General features: G+C 41.1%; 1 protein-coding gene across 10 annotated transcripts in view; it reads left to right on the top strand.

Annotated features, from left to right (window-relative positions):
- The window catches only part of LOC144018051 (uncharacterized), a 267,738-nt gene that overhangs the window by 230,082 nt on the left and 19,950 nt on the right, over nt 1-17,706 (top strand). For 7 of the 10 annotated variants that reach the window (XM_077520152.1, XM_077520147.1, XM_077520146.1 and 4 more), the window contains 2 exons: nt 114-334; nt 13,571-13,689. The exons of 1 other annotated variant lie outside the window; for it this stretch is intronic. The gene's annotated coding sequence lies outside the window, so the exon portion shown is untranslated. The remainder of the gene's footprint in view (nt 1-113; nt 335-13,570; nt 13,690-17,706) is intronic. 2 more of the 10 variants (XM_077520148.1, XM_077520149.1) reach the window with 2 other exon arrangements.

Raw genomic sequence — 17,706 nt, 5'->3', positions numbered from 1 at the left:
ACTTGAGGGCATCTCCAAAGTACCCCGCGGCTGCCGGCGTTGACAGGCGGCGATAAGAAAAGCGGCAGGCTCACAGGCTTTTTTTTTTTTTTTTCTCCATCTTTTGTTTACAGCGCGTGCGGCCTCTTCTCAGGTGATGTCGAGACAAGCCGACGAATGCCAGCCGTTAATAATGAATGGTGGCGAGTTGCGGCTCTCAAGGCAACAGGATGTTCGGGCAGCTTTGAGAGCCTGCGGACCAGAAACGGCACCGACGTGCTTTAGCCTCCAACTCACTCAACTCAGGCACCTCCTGTCTAGGAAAGCAAAGAGACAAAAGGGCAATAACTTGACTGTGAGTATCCTGACTATTCTGCTTTAACAACAATTTTTCAACCCCTATCCAGTGCTTCTCGGTTATTTTTTTTGTTACACTCCCCGAGGAAGTAGAAACTATTTTGCACCAGCCAACTCTCAGCCACAACTAGAAATAGCAACTGTAATGTTATGTCTTCATTGTAAACTTATGTGAATAAGAATAAAGAAAAAAAAACAAAAAAACAAAGAAATATAAATTAACAATAAATGTGTTAACTTGGTATACCCCCCCCCCCCCCCCCCCGGAAGTTAGTTTGTTTGCTCGGTACTTCTCTGTCTTTATTAGCTCTCCTTTTTATGCGCCGCCGACAATTTTCATTACGCCGCCTCCGATGCAGCAGACTGGCACGAGCCTCCCGAGTTGTTTCAATATGGATAATGTTCCTCTGGGGTTCCCTGGTATCGACGCTGGCTGTTGGGATGAATCGGCGTCGAGCTAATAGACTTGAGGAGTTTACACGCGGCTCCGTCCTGTTGTTATTGAGCGTTTGATATTGGCGGGAGAGTAAAGTGCTGCAGGAAGTAATAGAGTGTGCTGGCGATGGCTCCCCAGGGCCGCGCGAGGCAATCATCTGGCTAAATGAGAGCCAGAGCAGGAGACAATTGACGGCTGACAAATGGCCGATTTTCAAAGTCTTCTTCCAGCTCTTCTTCTTTTATTGACTCGCTTTTATTTACTTGTTTATTTATTTATGAAACCTGCCCGCCTCTCTTAACAGAATGAATTCATAAACCCTAACACAGATTGACTAATCGTGACCTGATTTCTACTTCCATCCATCCATCCATTTTCTTGACCGTTTATTCCTCACAAGGGTCGCGGGGGGTGCTGGAGCCTATCTCAGCTGGCTTTGGGCAGTAGGCGGGGTAGCCCCTGGACTGGTTGCCAGCCAATCGCAGGGCACAACCATCCACACTCACAAGCACACCGAGGGACAATTCGGAGCGCCCAATCAACCTGCCATGCATGTCTTTGGAATGTGGGAGGAGACCGGAGTACCCGGAGAAGACCCACGCGGGCACGGGGAGAACATGCAAACTCCACCCAGGAAGGTCCGAGCCTGCACTCGAACCCTTGACTCGAGGACTCGCGTCCATGAAGCCTAAATCTTTGTTTGTAATTCTAATGATGTCTTGAAGCCCTAACCTAAGCCTGGTTTGAAGCCCTATTTTGAAACCCTAACTTTTGCTTGAAACACTACTTTGAAACTCTAACCCTTGCCTGAAATCCTACTTTGAAACTCTCTTATTTGGAAACTCCAACTATCGCTTGAAACCCTACTTTGAAACCTAAATCCTTGTTTGAAATCCTCATGCTAGCTTGAAACGTTAAGCCTGGTATTGAAACCCTATTTTGAAACCCTAACCTAGGTTTGAAACCCCATTTTGAAACCCTAATCCTGGCTTGAAACACTTCTTGAACCACTACTTTGAAATCCTATTACTTGAAACCCTATTTAAAACATTAACCCTTGCTTGAAACCCAATCAATTGCTTAAACCCTATTTTAAAACCCTTTACAAACCTAAATCCTTTTTTTGAAATCCTCATGCTGTCATGAAACCATCACCATCTCCTGAAACTTTAAAATCCCCAATCCTGACTCGAACCCTAATTTGAATCGCGAAACAATAACCCCTGCTTGAAACCCGGCCTAAAGTGAAGCACTTGTTGTTTTATTAAGACACTTTCATTTATTTATTAACCTTCCCCTGCTGCTGCTTGTTAAGACTTTGGTGCCTGGATTGCGATCAGAGCTCTCGGATTCGGATGGAAGCCACGAGGCGGGAATATTTAGCCCGGGCACGCTCAAGAACTAATTACCGAGCTGTCTCGCTCATCCATCCCCCGCCCTCCTCCGCTTCTTCAGCCCCCCCGAGGGGAGGACGGGGAGGCGGAAGAACTGGCGAGGCTAAAGAGGGACAAGAGTGAAGTCGTCTTGACATGATAAACACTGAGACGCGGCGGAATGTATCAGACGCGACAGAGGCGGCGTTGTAAATTACGACGGGCCTCGGCACATTTACACACGTCGAGTGATCGGAGGAGGTGTCCTTCACGCACGCGCTCAACACGCACGCACACGCGCGCAAAGACAACGCTTGCACTTGCTTGATGCAAGATCTCCTCCGTGTGCTTTAAGATGTCGTAAAACGCACGTCGAGAGCAATGTTCCGTGACTGTGCATTCACCTTAAACTTCTTGAGCAAATCCATGGATTACGGTGAGCGACATCCACGGACATTGCCACTTATATCACCATAGCGAGAAGTGAAGCCACCGGCAGCCATCTTACGTTGCCACCCACTAAGCCGAGCAAACTTGAAAATATTCGTTTTCCCGCAGCGTTTTCATATTAATTTACTGTCTCCACAGTGAAATGCCACACGGCGTATGGTTGCACCAATAAGACTGCAAGAAGCGCTCCATGCACATTTCATTATTATGAAATTGACGCATATATACATTTTCTGTGAGGGCTAATCAAAGACTTGTCTGCATCATGTTGTCAGAACCATGAACAATGAAATGAACACAAAGGCCATCAGGATCAAATTAGCTGTGAAATGTAAACCCAACTGAGTCCATTTATATACAGTAAGCTCTTGACAACATCAGACATGCACATGACACCAAACCCGTATTACACCTGTCCAAAACCTGAGATCATAAATTACATGGTGTATGTATGTTACAAAAAATTTCAATCCACTTGTACGTCATGTGTCAGACGATTAGATTCAGCCCTAGTTTGTTACTTGTTTTTAATCACAGGTTATTTTAGGCATAATAAAAACAATTTTTTATAAATATGGGCCCACATCGTCCACTCAAAAATAATGGAAAACGTAATTTATTCAAACGTGAACATTTCTGAAATGCGTGAAGAGCCTCATTGAAGAGGCTCACAAACTACGCCCATATTTGGACTGCCTCAAACTACGCCCATATTTGGACTTCCTGAATGGCGCGGTTGCGTTAGCGGCAGTCTCGTCAGTGCTCAGTGTTTGTATCATGTATACATGCTTGAAACTGCAGTAGAACAACTGTGTTCTACGTGTTCCAAGAAGTTGTTGTCTCTAGACTCTCGAGACAACGACTTCTTGGGTGCATTTGTCTGTAGATCAGAACCAGGAAATAGTCTGAAATGTTCTATTTCTATAACCTCTTGTAGCATCTTCTACAACAAAAATTAGAAACAACACTTTGTTGCAAGTTTGTGGCCATTTTGTGCACTTACCCGCTCGTGCATTCTGTCCACCTCCATCTCTTGTCACACGCATCGAAACAATCTGCGACCCAAAATGTCTGTCATAAACTTTTAAACATGGCCTCTCGTCTGATTTATGATGCCAGGGAGCAGTTTGAAAAAGTCAAACGCAGCCCTTGAATGAATATCACCCAGAACCATTTATTACCCTTCCCGGCCTTTCAATCTCATCTATTATTCATTATACAATCATTTAACCAGGCGCGGTGATGACTTCAATGTTTAATGCGGGGCCGTAATCAATACGGTCCGGAGCCTTCTTGAGTGGATGGGGTTCAATTGCGTGCGGTTACAGTAAATGAGGGAACTAAGTTTAAAGAGCTTTTTTAAATAAAATAAAAAAAAGAAGCTCAAATGTGTCTTTCACTGCTTAGAAAATATAAAATAAGCACAGTGCATATAACTGATATCGTTCGGGGGGGTTTTCCCACCCTCGTCATGTCTCACGATTTACATGTCATCTGTTGCTAGGCAGTTTTTATAAGGCTCAAACACAACTGCTTGTGGTAAGATCTGAAATTCAGCTTGACACCCTAATATTCATTTGAAACTCTGTTTTTAATCCTTAAAGGTGCACGATGCAATATTAGACTCAAATTTGAGTGTTAAAATAACCATATTTTTCACCCGCATATGTTTTAAGATTTGTATAATGGACAGGAGGCACGACAGTGGCACAATGACTGTTGCCCCTATTTTTCTGTAAAAGGAAAAAATGTTGGAGGGTTTGAGCCGGAAACTTTAGCTTTTGCTCTGAGCATGACGTCATGCGCGTAACACGCTATCGTCCCTGTTAGCGTGTCCCTGTAAAACCCTACTTTTGAAACCGCAACCTTGTTTGCGTCCCTAATCCAGAATTCAAAACCCAACATCAAACCCTAACCCTGACTTCTCCTTCACTGATTTCTTCTCTCTTCCCTCAAGCCTTAAAACATCTTCTTTTCAAGCCTGTAAAGTGTTTCACTGTAATTAAAGGTTCGACATCGTTAGCGCTTTCGTCTCTTGAAGACCAAGCAACCGGACCGCGGATGCCCCCCCCCCCCCCCCCCCCCTTCTTTTTTTCGCCTCGCGTCAGATCCGCTTGACCACAATTATCAACGCCGGCGCAGGCGAGTTCACGTGTGAATTTTAATGACGAGGGGCCCGCCGACGGCACACGCCGGCAATTACGGCTCCCGACACCCCCACGCACACACACATTGTGTTATGAAGAAATAACAGCTCTGATGTGCGTCATTAGACAACAGCATTCATTCCCTGTAGCATCTGCGGGCCCATCTGTAACGTGCTCGCCAACGTCCAGCCTTCATCACAAGTGAGCGTGTACTCTATGTATATACACGCACACGCACCCCCATGCGTGTGCGTGTGTCCGCGGGAGTTGGGTTTGAATGGGTCTCTGGCGGACGGGCATGTAAACACTGGAGGAGAGTGAACTCTGGCAACTGCCATTCCCATTTGGCTCAATTAGAGGCTGGAAAAGTGAGGCGATCAATGGCGTTGCCCCCCCCCCCCCCCCTCCCCACCAAGCAGCCGCCTGTTGGTGGGTGCTCGCTAAAACACAAAATGGGGAATAATCAAAGTCAGTAATTAGATGGCGGCCGTTGGACATTGCGCAGCCTCAAGGTAAAAAAAAAAAAAAAAATTGGTTGACTTATTTAGTATGCGCGTTTGTGCTGTTGCAACACGCGAGCAACAAATCAACAAATAAACGGTCGAGGGAGAGGACACAGTTTTGATCACCATGCTTGAGAAATGATGTAAAGGAAGGAAGATTATTTCTTCTTTTTTTTTAAAAAAAAATCAAGAGTAGAGAGAGGACAACCCTTGAAATTGTCAAGAAAATGGTCCAAAGAAGTTTTTGAACAAAAGTTAAAGCTGAAATTGGTGAATTCCCTCAATAAAAGTCAGTCACGTGCGTGTTTAGTTTTAGTTTTGGGTTCCAATTCAAAGTACTGTAGGATGTCCAGACCCGGGTTCCGGTTTAAAGTCAGGGTTTGGGTATGAAAGTATAGTTTAGAGCCTGAGTTAAGGTTTTTGAGACATGGTCAGTGTTTTTTAAATTAGGCGTTCCGCAATGGTTAAAAGAGTGATACATTTGCATCACTAAACTTCTTTTACGCCATTACCGACGGCACTACTTTTCGGTTTGTTCGTATCACTGCGCGGCGCCCCGCATGCAGCTGATAGACGCGCACTAACCTACAAGTTGTTTGTCTTTTCGAAGGCGGAAGGATCAGCTGTCTGCAGCGCGTCGATTAGCCGTCCACAGGGCGACGCGCGGTGATACGAACGGACAGAAAAGTAGTGCCTGGCGGTAATGGCGTCTGACTTTTTTCAGAAAGAAGTTTAGTGATGCAAATGTATCACTCTTTTGAACACAAATAGTTTTTAGAAGAAAAACGCTTTTATTTCCGTGACCCCAGCCAGCTTGCTGGACTATTTTCCTCTCGTCCGACACCGGACCAGAACTCGTGTCACAGAACGCTGTCAGGGGTAAGTCAGTGCTGATCGCACACACTGGAGGTGAGGATGAAATTGAGATTCATGTCAAAAAATCAGAACGATCCCTTTAATCCTATTTTGGACACCCTAGTCCCCTTTTTGATACCTTCATTTGACCCTACCTCGAAACCTTGACCTGAATTTAAAACTCTAGCCTTTGTTCACAACCGTTCTTTGACACAGTAACCCACACTTGAAACCCAAATTCAAAACTGCAACTCTTGTCTTGAAAACAGAACGTGAAACCCGACTTTACAACTATCACCTCATCTTGAAAGCCCAACCCTTTCTTGACACACAACTTTGAAAGCTTAAACTTTGCTTGAAACCAGTTTTTTTGTGGAAAAAACACTGCCTGACTGTTGGGAATTCACCAGCGTCAGATTTAACCTTCACTCTAACAACACAATGGAGCGATGACCTACTTTTCCTTGCCTAATTCAATTCATCCCAAATTTACCTTGAGGGTAACAAAAGGAAGTGATGGGAAATAAAGGGGAAAGGCGGGGTGGGGTCTCACGGGAGGAAGCGGGATGTTGGCTAGGGGGTTAGCGGCATGCCGGCGTCGGTCCACAGAGAGAGAAACAAAAACACAAGTGGGGCGCAGGTAGAGACAGCGTAGCTCTTTATTGTGGTGTTCATCAAACATTAACAATGAGGACAAATGCCGTGGAGGGTAGAAAAAAAAACGGCGCTGATGAAAAGCCCCCAAATGCGTCTGACAAGGAGTAAATATTGAATTGAAAGATAAACAAGGTGCACGTCCTTCATTATTCATGCCGACGGGGGGACGCGATAGCATTGAGAACAACATCCTTTTATCTGTCTGCACTCGGAGAGGGTGAGGTCAGGTGTGCAGCCATCTTGTGTTTGTTTGCGGCCCGGCGTGATCACATTATCTCGCATTATCGGCCAGCGAAATGACGGCGCGGGGGCTCCTTCATGTTCCGCATTCAATGGATCCATTATCCACACACAAACGCAACTCACAGGGCAAGGCTGCGCCATTTCAGAGATGCTCTTAGCGCACTGTTTGTGTTCTTCCATGTGCGTGTTGTCTGCTGTCTCGACAAAATAGGGAAAGGACATTTGAACAAACGCAGAGTCTAACCAAATTTCACCATAATGGTCATTGTGATATATGTGTTGCAAATATAGCTTTATCCGTCAGTCTAGAGTTGCAAATTCCCCATCCAAACAGCAACAGGTGAACAAAAAAAAACCCGGTTATGCCTATACACAGCATGCATAATAGACATGGCTGCTAAATTTCATGTTAGGGAAACTGCTTCATATGTGGTACAAATCGAACAAAATCTTAGGGTCAAGTTAAGCGTAAAAAAAATGACCCTAAAATTGCCCTTTTAAACCAAAATGGCTGACTTGCTATGAGGGTCCTTCACAAGCTTTTGAAAGATTTCCAGGGCATACGAAGAATTTTGTTTTATGGCAAGTCGTCAAACTTTGCTGTCGTCCACGTGACAAAACAAAAACGTTTTCACGAGGGTTGTGCACGAATCAGTGCTGACGCTGATACAGATGCAAATTGGCCATTAAAGGTGGGTTTAAGGATATTTTTGTGTCTGCGTCTTCCGGGTTGATCATCTTAACGATTGTTTTGCGATCCTTTTTTTTTTTTTTTTTTTTTTTTAATTCGACATAACTAACATCAAATACAATACAAACAAATTAAGCACCACAAAATGTTAAACAAGTCGATTACAGCATGTTTCGCGATCCTGTCAATCAATATGCGTAACTACGTCGTGCGTGCTCGTTCCTAGCTGCGCATGCGCACTTCGGTTGTTTGTAGCACGTAGCTAGCTTTGTGTATAGTGAGCTTCAGATTCGGCCATTCATCGTTGTCGCTCCACCGAGCTGACCGCGTACTTTGAAAACGGCTGAGAGCCGCAAGAGGACATCCGGATGAAGCGAGGCCGGCTGCAGAGACTGATGAAGATGATGAAGATGATGATGATTAAGATGAGCTCGGACGTTAGCGACATTTGAGTGTCGTCTACCCAAGACGAGCAGGAGAGCTGGTAGGATGGTCTTCCTCATACGCAGTTTTTTTCAACGTGATAAACAGATGTTTGGCTTCCACTTGTTGAGAACATCATTGAATCCACCTTTAATAACAAACATATCAGAATTTTGAAGATTCAAGTCAAAACGAGGTCCCTCATGTCTCAAGTTTGCGTGACGTACGTATATGGGATTGGCATGTGTGAATTGTTGTTTGGCCATTTAGACGCCGGCCAGACCGGAGAAGAAAAGTTAGCTTAGCGCTACGTAGCTAGTAAAAAACATTACTGGCTTTACTGGACCAAAACAAGAAAATCACACTGGTTTCTACCGTTGACCAGGGTGCGACGAAGAATCGTTGAAGTTGAAGTAAGCCATTTTAAACTAAAACGGAAAGCCTTTTCCGTTGCTTAACCTGGTGAACCACTCCGGTTCAATACCGAGATGCATCTTCAAATAAATGAATGTGAACAAGGCTTTGTAAATCGCTTTGAATGCTGTATTTACCATTGAGATCAGATCGGAAAGATTTTGAATTTGTTGACCTAATGAAAAATTATTTGGCAAAAGGACAATAAGTAACCGATTCGACTTCATTCGATATTCGTTCATTTCAATGGACATGAATAGCGAATGCAGATTTTGGGTGCGAGTCCGAGCTCCAATTTTCACATTTGAGCATTTCCAGTCTGTTTAGCTTCTACAACAATTTAGTACTTGAAGGAAACCTGGACATGGCCAAAATAACCCTAAAATGGCTGCTTAATTAAAACCAAAATGGTGGACTTTCTATCTCTTCTGGCATGGATTCTTGAGACTTTTTTTTTTTTTTTTTTTTGCGGGTGGACTTGTGATTGACGGGGTAACAAAATTTCATGATGCCAAGTTAGATGGGCTTCGAGGGTTGAATTTTCCAAATGTTTGCCCCGTCCCAAGTTCTTATCATTCGTATTTGCAAGTTTAACTGGCAACAAACAAAAGCATCCACAAAGCTCAGCGCGTCCAACTTGGCAACGGACGGCACGCCAGCGTTCCTCCTCTTCATTAGGCCGGCCGCCTTGTGCGCGGAGGCCAGCCGCGGCGTGACCTCGGCGTGCGCCAGCTTCACCTTCCCGACTCGCGTCATTCTGGGCCATTGTTTTATTTAGCTCACACTGACGCCAACTTCAATATGTTGGCAAGCTTTGCACCCTCTGTTAGGTACAGCGGCCAAGTTGAACTCAAACCTGGACGTTAAAAAAAAAAAAATGAAGGGGAAAAAAGACATTTAGGCAAGTCAACTCAGCTTTATTTGTATCGTAAACAAGACAACTTGCAGTGCTTCACACAACCAAAAGCACAACAACTTAAAGTATTTCCAAACAGAACGACTGAAGACATTCATAAAACAAAGAGGGGAAAAAATAGCTCATGAACGTTAACAACTTTTAGACACATTTGTAAACAAACGTTTTTAAGACATTTTTAAAATGGACTTAAAAACATTAGTACTTGACGCTGGCATCACTCTTATTTCAATTTGTCTGCAGCATAACAGCTAAAAGATGTGTCACCGTGTTTGCTTTGAAACCTGGGTTCCACTAATTGACCCGAGTCTTGCAGACCTCAGTTTATATTCAATTAGCATTTCTTTAATATATTCAAGACCCAAACCATTTTGTGATTAATATTGTGATATCTTGATATTAAAACTGCCACAATATCGTCGTCATGTTCACAATATTTAAAAGGAACACACCTGTTAAAAAAAAGTCAGGTTGATTTCCATTTGTGCAGTTCTAGCACCCTCTAGTGTTTAGTTTATTAGTGCAATTTAATTTTTATTAGGGATGTTTTGGCCTTCTATATTTAAAATTATGCTAATTGTCAGATGAAGGGGAAACTAATTTGCTTGTGAAGCGATCAATGTGTGCTTGCATTAGCAAGTAAGTGCCTCAATATTGTTATTAGAGATTGTAGGTGGTTTATATACATTGCTTTACAATGTAGTGATCTTTTTTAAATATCGCCAACACTCCCACAATATCATGATAATTATCGTATCGTGAACTTCATATCATGATATCGTATCATGATGTTTGGATATCGTTACATCCCTATTGATTAATAGACCAGTAGCAGCGTTTTAAAATCTATTTAGGCAAAACACTCAACTCAATTTTATTTAAATGCTCCACAGAGCTTTAATATTTCATTTTGATTGAAACAATTCATCTGGAGAGAGCAAATCGATGAGATTCTTCTAAAGCACTTTCCCTTGTTATCCCGTGTATTGGCTGCCAATTGCTCGAAAAAGCGCTGCTCTTGATTTGTGACACGTTTTTACTCGGTTTACCCTCAAGCCTTAGAGATGATGAAACAGACTATTTTCCCAGTGAAAACTGGCGAAAAACATCATCTGTTGCCTGGTTTGCCTTTGAAGAGCGCGTCTGCTTTATAGGTAGCGTGTGCTTCTGCAGACTCCGGCTTGTTTTTACTTATTGACCAAGACTGAGTTTTCTGAAACGTAGCAGCACATTTTGCTCCCGAATGCCTTGATAGTGTTAAAATTTGATTTTTTTTTACCATGCACACTATCACCGCCCGCAGGATACAACAAGGCCTGCGGCATATTTTGGCCCACTACACACAAGCTGTTGTCTCAGCTTTGAAGCTGTACCTGCTACTGACCAAATGTTTTAATTTCATTTCCTTCCACAAGGCAAGACACATTTTGCCTTGAGAGTCCGATTTCATTTCGCTGTGTGTTTTGTGTAATAGACCAAAAACCACGGCAACACATTAAGCAGTTCCGGTGGAAAGGTGTGGATGGTTCGTGTTTCCGGTCTTTCCTGTTTTTTCAAGCTACTCGGATGCCATCTGGAGGAGAAATTACCTCATGTGAGCACATATATCAATGCGCTGCTACTACAAAGGAGATAGACAGTTTACGTTCACCAAGACAATTTGACCATGTATTTGCCTAGTGACTGAAAGTTAGCAATGCCATCATACCCAAAGATGACAAGATGTCGCCGTTTAACTGGGATACACTTGGTTTAAAAAGGGACAATCTCATATTTTGAGCCTCGTATCCGGAGTCCTGGACAATTTCTCCAGCCGCATTGTTTTGTCGTATTATTACGCAGGTCTCATTCCAGTGTCTTATTTTTTATTTTATTTTTTTTAAGTGCAGTCAGCAAGCCATTTGTTTGAGCCATGACCCGTGTGCATGTCGATCACACGGTTGTCATAGCGAGGTTGTCCTTCTTTTTTTCCAACTTCGCATGTGGAATTTCGATTTCCCGTACACACTTCCTGCTTTGAACTCAGAAAAGTCTGAGTTCCGACCATCCTCAAATGCACCATTAGCATCATGGGAAATGTAGTCCTACTAGCCTAATGCTGCGGCGGCTGATCAGACCCAAAACAAGCACTTTTCTGGTCGTATATTTTATATGTATATTTTTCCGCTTTTTAATTTTGAAAATCTGGGCACCCTAATCCAACATGACCGTCATATATCTACAGCATGACCCATTGGGCAGCACATTTCACTCCTGAATGCCTTGGGAGTCTTGAGACTCACTGTATCCTGCACCAGAACATGAGAACAAGATTTCTGACTCCGGGTTCCACATTTCTCTCTGCCTTGATAGTCTTGAGATTTTATTGTACACTCCACAAATGAAAGACACCCTGTGCCAGAAGCATCATGGCCTGCAGTGCATTTTGGGTCAGTTGTCACAAGTTTGAATGACAACTTGTCCAGACCGCAGTTCATCTCCTTGCTCTCGACAGCACGTTTTGCCCCAAGAGTCTTTAGATTTCATTGTTTGCTGAACACCTCGTGCAGAGTGCAGATAATGTAGTCATGTTTTTCAGAAAGTTCTTCTCACTTTGCATTAGGTTTTAACAATTTCTTCCAAGTTTCTGCATAATTTCTTGTGAAAAATCAACGCCAAAACCCTCCTCGCACCCGTCCCCTTGAAAAGACAACAAAGAGGAAAGTTTGCATGCTAAGGCCTAGCATCGGATGAACATTGCTGAATGGGGGTGGGGGTTGACTAGAGTAAGAATGTGTTAAAACGTCTTGTTAAAAAGCGTGAGCGTCCCAGCATGACAGCCAAAAGCGCGTCTGACAAGGCGATGTGAAAAAGTCAACCGGCGGAGTCGGATCGCTTTTGAAAAATCCTGAGGAATAATTTAGCAAGGAGGCTCGTCACACACGCCCGCTGAGCTCAACAAGCATGGATGCATTCTGCATCCTTAAACAGACAAAGATAGATAAATAAATAAATAAAAATCACAAAAAGACAAAAGTAAAGACAGCAGCTGATGAGATTCATATTGAATACACAAGTTGAGGAAAAATTCCTCAATAAATGTATTTTGAATACAAGAAGAACAGCGTGCACAGGACACAACAATAGGTACAGTAGCACAATTTTTTTTTTTTTTCAGAAATGTATATGCTCAGCTTCCATTGGTCAGTCAAAACAATATCTTTGTGAAAGAGAACATTTCCATATGTTTTGTATGGCATCTATGATCTTCTTTTCAAGTTCAATTTTTTTATTAATCTTATGTTCATTGATTTGTGTCCATTTTATTTAATGTTTGCATTTCTAATCATTTTGTTTTTGAGTTATTTCCATGTAGTTTTATATACTTTACCCATTTAAAGTATTTGTTAGTCAAATGATTTTGTCTGTATTTTCCATTTTACATTAATGATTTAATTGATCTATTTTTTTTTTATTAAATTGTATTTTATTGTATTTAATTTTACAAATGTTATTTATTTTTTTTAGATTATTTCATTTTAGTACAGTGATTTTAATTCACATTTTATATCTTTTTTTTTTACTTGTATTTTATTAGAATGATTAGAATTTATGGTATTTAGTTTTATTTACTAACTTAATTTTTTTCCCCAGTGATTCTATTCTATTTTAGTAATTTTCATTTATATTTTGTATTTTCTTTTGAATTTTATTGGTAATTTATTCATTTTTTTTTGTATTTAGTTTTACTTGTATTTTGAAACAAATCCATTTGTTTTTCATTTTGTTTAAATGATTTTAATTAATATTTTGCATATTATTTATTTATTTATTTTTGGTAATTTATTCAATTTTAGAGTTTATTTTAGTTGTCCTTTTTTTTTTTTTAATAAAAAAGTTTTTATTTAATTTTAAATGACTTACTATTGTTAATCTATATTGTTGTTGTTGTTATAGTTTACTGACTGTTATATTGATAACCCTGACAATTTTCCTGCAGACATCCTGAACACATGTAAATATTCTGTGGATGTGACATTAGTAATGTCTTGGCATAAACGATGCCAAAGCGCTTGTCATTATCGGCGGATTTACACGGCCCAACAGCAATTCCTCCTGCCTTCTTTTCTTTCACTTCTCTTTCCAGCGTGACTGAGGAGAAGCAAAATGGACTGTGACAGCCAGCTCGGGTCGCAACCCGCCTCCCACCCCACCATCCGGGCGAATGGCTATGACTTATTTGCGGGGCTGGCCGGGAGCCGCGAGGTGAGGAGTGGGGGGGAAGCGCGGGACACTGACAGGATCATTTGCATGTCTGCCAAGTGGCAGGCAGGAGAGCGGCTGAAAAGCGACGTAAAATGGGGAAGATGGGATGCGATGGCGTCTGTAATTCCCGTTTGGTTGGAGGTGCGGCGAGGAAATGAGTGCTTTTTGGCTCACGTCTCGCGCCTTGTTGAGTTCACATTGTTTCCAAGGTAGACACACAAGCAGAGTGAGAAAAGTTTCGTGAATGACATCGCAACTTTTGAAACCCTAACCCAAGTTTAAAACCCTACTTTGGAACTCTGAACTTAGTTTGAACCCTCAACAATAGTTTGAAACCCCAATTTGAGACCCTAACACTCGTTTGAAACCCCTAATTTGAAGCCCTGACACTAGCTTAATGCCCCACTTTGAAATCCTATCTGGTTTAAAACGACTTCTCCCTTGGTCCCATGCTCCACCATGGTGTTGTTTATGATGTCATCAGTTTCGCCTTAAAACGACACGGCGACACGCGTGTAACGTCCTATACGTGGCAAGAGCAATGCACTTTCTTTCTTTTTTTTAATATTATATATCGGCGCCGTAAAGTTAGCAAGCGGCCGTTTGCTTTATCGCTTTTGCAAGCTTTCTCGGAAAAGTACGGCCGAGCATAAACGTAAACGACTTTGTGCCTTTATGGCTTTTGAAAAGTCGTTTGGTGGCGCCCAGGTTTTACATGAGGTGCAGTAATCCAGCTATTGACCCCCGAGAGTCGATACCATCATATTTCAATTAAGGCAGTTGGCAGCAGTTTGCCAGAGTAAGGGCTGGAGCGGGGGCCTTGGGGGCCTTGGGGGCGGGGGCTTCGCATTTACATGCTTGAGAGAATGATAAGAAGGCGCGTACATTAATTATGTGTGTGGTGGCAACACTTTGCTACTGTTGTATTGCTGTGGGGTCGTTCTCGTGTTTGCAGAGGCAAAAAAAAGGATGCAGAAACATTTTGGTAAGGGATGACGATCTACATTATTATGTCTTCTTTTTTTATTAGATTTGGTATATTATGCATACAATATGTCATGTATTTTACTTTAGCTTCATTAAATAAATATGACAAAAAATATGTGCATTTTACAATTTTCATTTTTAATATGTAAGAATAAAGCCGATTTTTTTTTTTTACTGCAAAACCTTTTTTATTATTTCAAATAACTTTAATAAATGAAATTATTGAAAAAAATGAAAAAATAATAATTGCATTTAAAACACTTTAAAAATAATTATTAGGAATATTAATAATAATAATTATAAAAACAAAGACACTTCAGGGGGGCACCACTTTGGTGCAGTCCCCAAGGACCACATGAGTAACCCTCCGGCCTGTTCTAAAAATAGCTCACCACTGAGGGGACATTGTGACTCTCTTGGAATGTTGTAGAAGTGAATGTAAACACTATTATAGTGTTCCATATTGACATTTATGTTTTCTCATTGAAATATCATTAACGTGATCAGAGTCTTCACATTCATTATAATAATTATTATTATTATTATTATATCTATTATTATTTTTATTAAATTATTATCATGTTGCTAAAACTTGTTGCTTGGCAGAGTTGGTAGCAATTGAGTGACAATAATAAATTTTACATTCGACAACATTAAAGTTATCAAAAATATCACATTCACCCTAAAATCTGAAGTTGCTTCTGAAAGTAAAATATGCACAATTTTTTTATTTATTTATTTATTTATTTTTAAAGGTCATTCTTTTGTCATCGAGGCTGCTCTCGGTCAAACTTGACTTGTGTCTACTGAAATAGATTTAAGTTGTGCTTATTAAGTTACAAGCAGAACTATTTGTCTGCCAACTAGTGGTGCAGTTATGTTCTAATGTACCAGTGTGTCCTAATTAAGGAAAATGGTATCTTAAAAATTGTATATTTAATTTTGAGAACTGTCTTTTTGCACAAGCTCCTGGAGAAACAAGCACCTGTTGGTCTTTGAAGGGATCATTGGGAATCTCAAAAGAGTAAAAAGGCATTCCACACTTTTCGCACTGCACTTAGATATTTTGGCGCCCACCGTGGGCCAAGCTTGCCAATATTTGGAAGTGCTTGCCTCGCAGCCTACCTGGAAGTAACAGGGAGGCTTCGCCCACTGGCTGCTCGATTGCTATTAGTAACCTGAAGTCACTCTGCTAGCAACTGGTATTTGATGCGCGGCAGTGCTGTCATATTGATCTTTTTTTTTTTCAATTCAGCATGACGTGACACGGCATTCTGTCCTCGAGACCTCGGCGCACATACAGTACGCAATGAACGGGCTTGTTGATGGTGGGGTGCGCGTTGCTAAGTGCGGTCTGAAAAGGCCTTAAGACCGAACGTATGTACAGTACCATACTTATAAAAACGAAATGATACAGAGGTCAGACGGTGTTTTGACGGAGGTGCGAGATATGCATGAATGGAAAATGAAACAGCATGTAAGGGTTTACTGTGATACAGTGTGACTTCCTGTGTGATTGACATTCAGGAAACGCAGACGGCGCCCCCCGCAGGCTCAGCAAAAATAAACACATCTCGGCCGAAAGGTGAATGCGCCTCTTTTGTGCTTTCTGGCCTTTTGCACTCATCGGGACCCTGCGAGGCGGTCCGGCTTTTCTTTTTTAATGGTTTATCGATGCAGCTTGGAGCCCCTGACTGTGTGTGGATGTGTGTAGATATGAGCAGAACATATTGTGTGTGTGTGGGGGGGTGTGCGCTCGTGTTTGACGAGACTGACAAGAGGCGAGTGGAGGAGAGGCGGACGAACCCATAGGAAATAAAAGCACATAAAGATGACATGATCAGCTCATATTACGATAAGAGGAGAGTTTTTGTGTGTGTGGGTGTGTGCGTGCGTGTGCATGTGACAGTAGCTTCACTGCTACTACAGTATCTCACTCGTCTCTCGCACAGCACACTCTTGCTTGGCTAGCTTTAAAAATGGCAAATTTCAAGATTCTTCTGGCTATTTGTATTAATTCATCAAAGTATGTTTGGTTTTAGTAATGGTTAATTGGCTGCTTTATTTATATATATATATATATATATATATATATATATATATATATGTATATATATATGTGTGTGTGTGTATGTATGTATGTATGTATGTTTTTAAATAGTAATTAGTACCAACTATTTTTATGACAGGTGTCAAACCAAAGGTTAATTCTAAGTGGCCTGTGAAAGCAAATTGTGTGTCCATGTTTCATGCAAAAATACCAAATTGTCTTTTGTCTATTGCGAGCATTTTTTTTAATTATTTTTTATTTTTTTTAACTTTTAAAAGTACTGCAAAAGTAACTAAACAGTTTTTACTGGCCTCTGATTTCAAAACAGATTTTTCATCAGTTTGTTGTGTTAATTTAATATGAGGTGGTCATACATTTATTTGTGTTTATGGTCATAACGGCCCTCCAATAAAAACTCTTCTATGATATGGCCCATTTAAAAAATATTGTTCATTTTAGTATTTACAATCAAATGTATTTAAAAAAAAATATTGACATTAAAGAGATACTTGACTTACTGAGCAATTTTCAGCAGTAAAACGTTAATATTTTGTCTATAATTAATGTGGGAACTTCATTATACAATTAATACCTTTTAAAAAGTAATGTTTCTACTTGCTGTTGACAGATGATGACATCACCTGTGCTGAGGAAGTAGGTAACAGCAACATGGCTCACCTGTTTTCTAGGTGTGGTCAGTAACTGAGCCATGATTGGTCGTTACCTACTTCCTCAGCACAGGTGATGTCATCATCAGTCGACAGCAAGTAGAACAATTACTTTTTAAAGGTATTCATTGTACATGAAAAATAATGAAGTTATCAAATTCATTCTGGACAAAATATGAACTTCACTGCTGAAAATTGTTCAATGGGTCAAGTATCCCTTTAAAGTTTATGTAAAATGGTATTACTTACAATAAATGAATATTCAATGAGATTATGTTGATAATAATTAAAAAAAAAACAAAAAAAAACTCA

Source organism: Festucalex cinctus, chromosome 4, assembly GCF_051991245.1.
Source record: "Festucalex cinctus isolate MCC-2025b chromosome 4, RoL_Fcin_1.0, whole genome shotgun sequence".
In the NCBI taxonomy this organism is placed as follows: Eukaryota; Metazoa; Chordata; class Actinopteri; order Syngnathiformes; family Syngnathidae; genus Festucalex; species Festucalex cinctus.
This window is presented reverse-complemented; position numbering and strand designations above follow the sequence as displayed.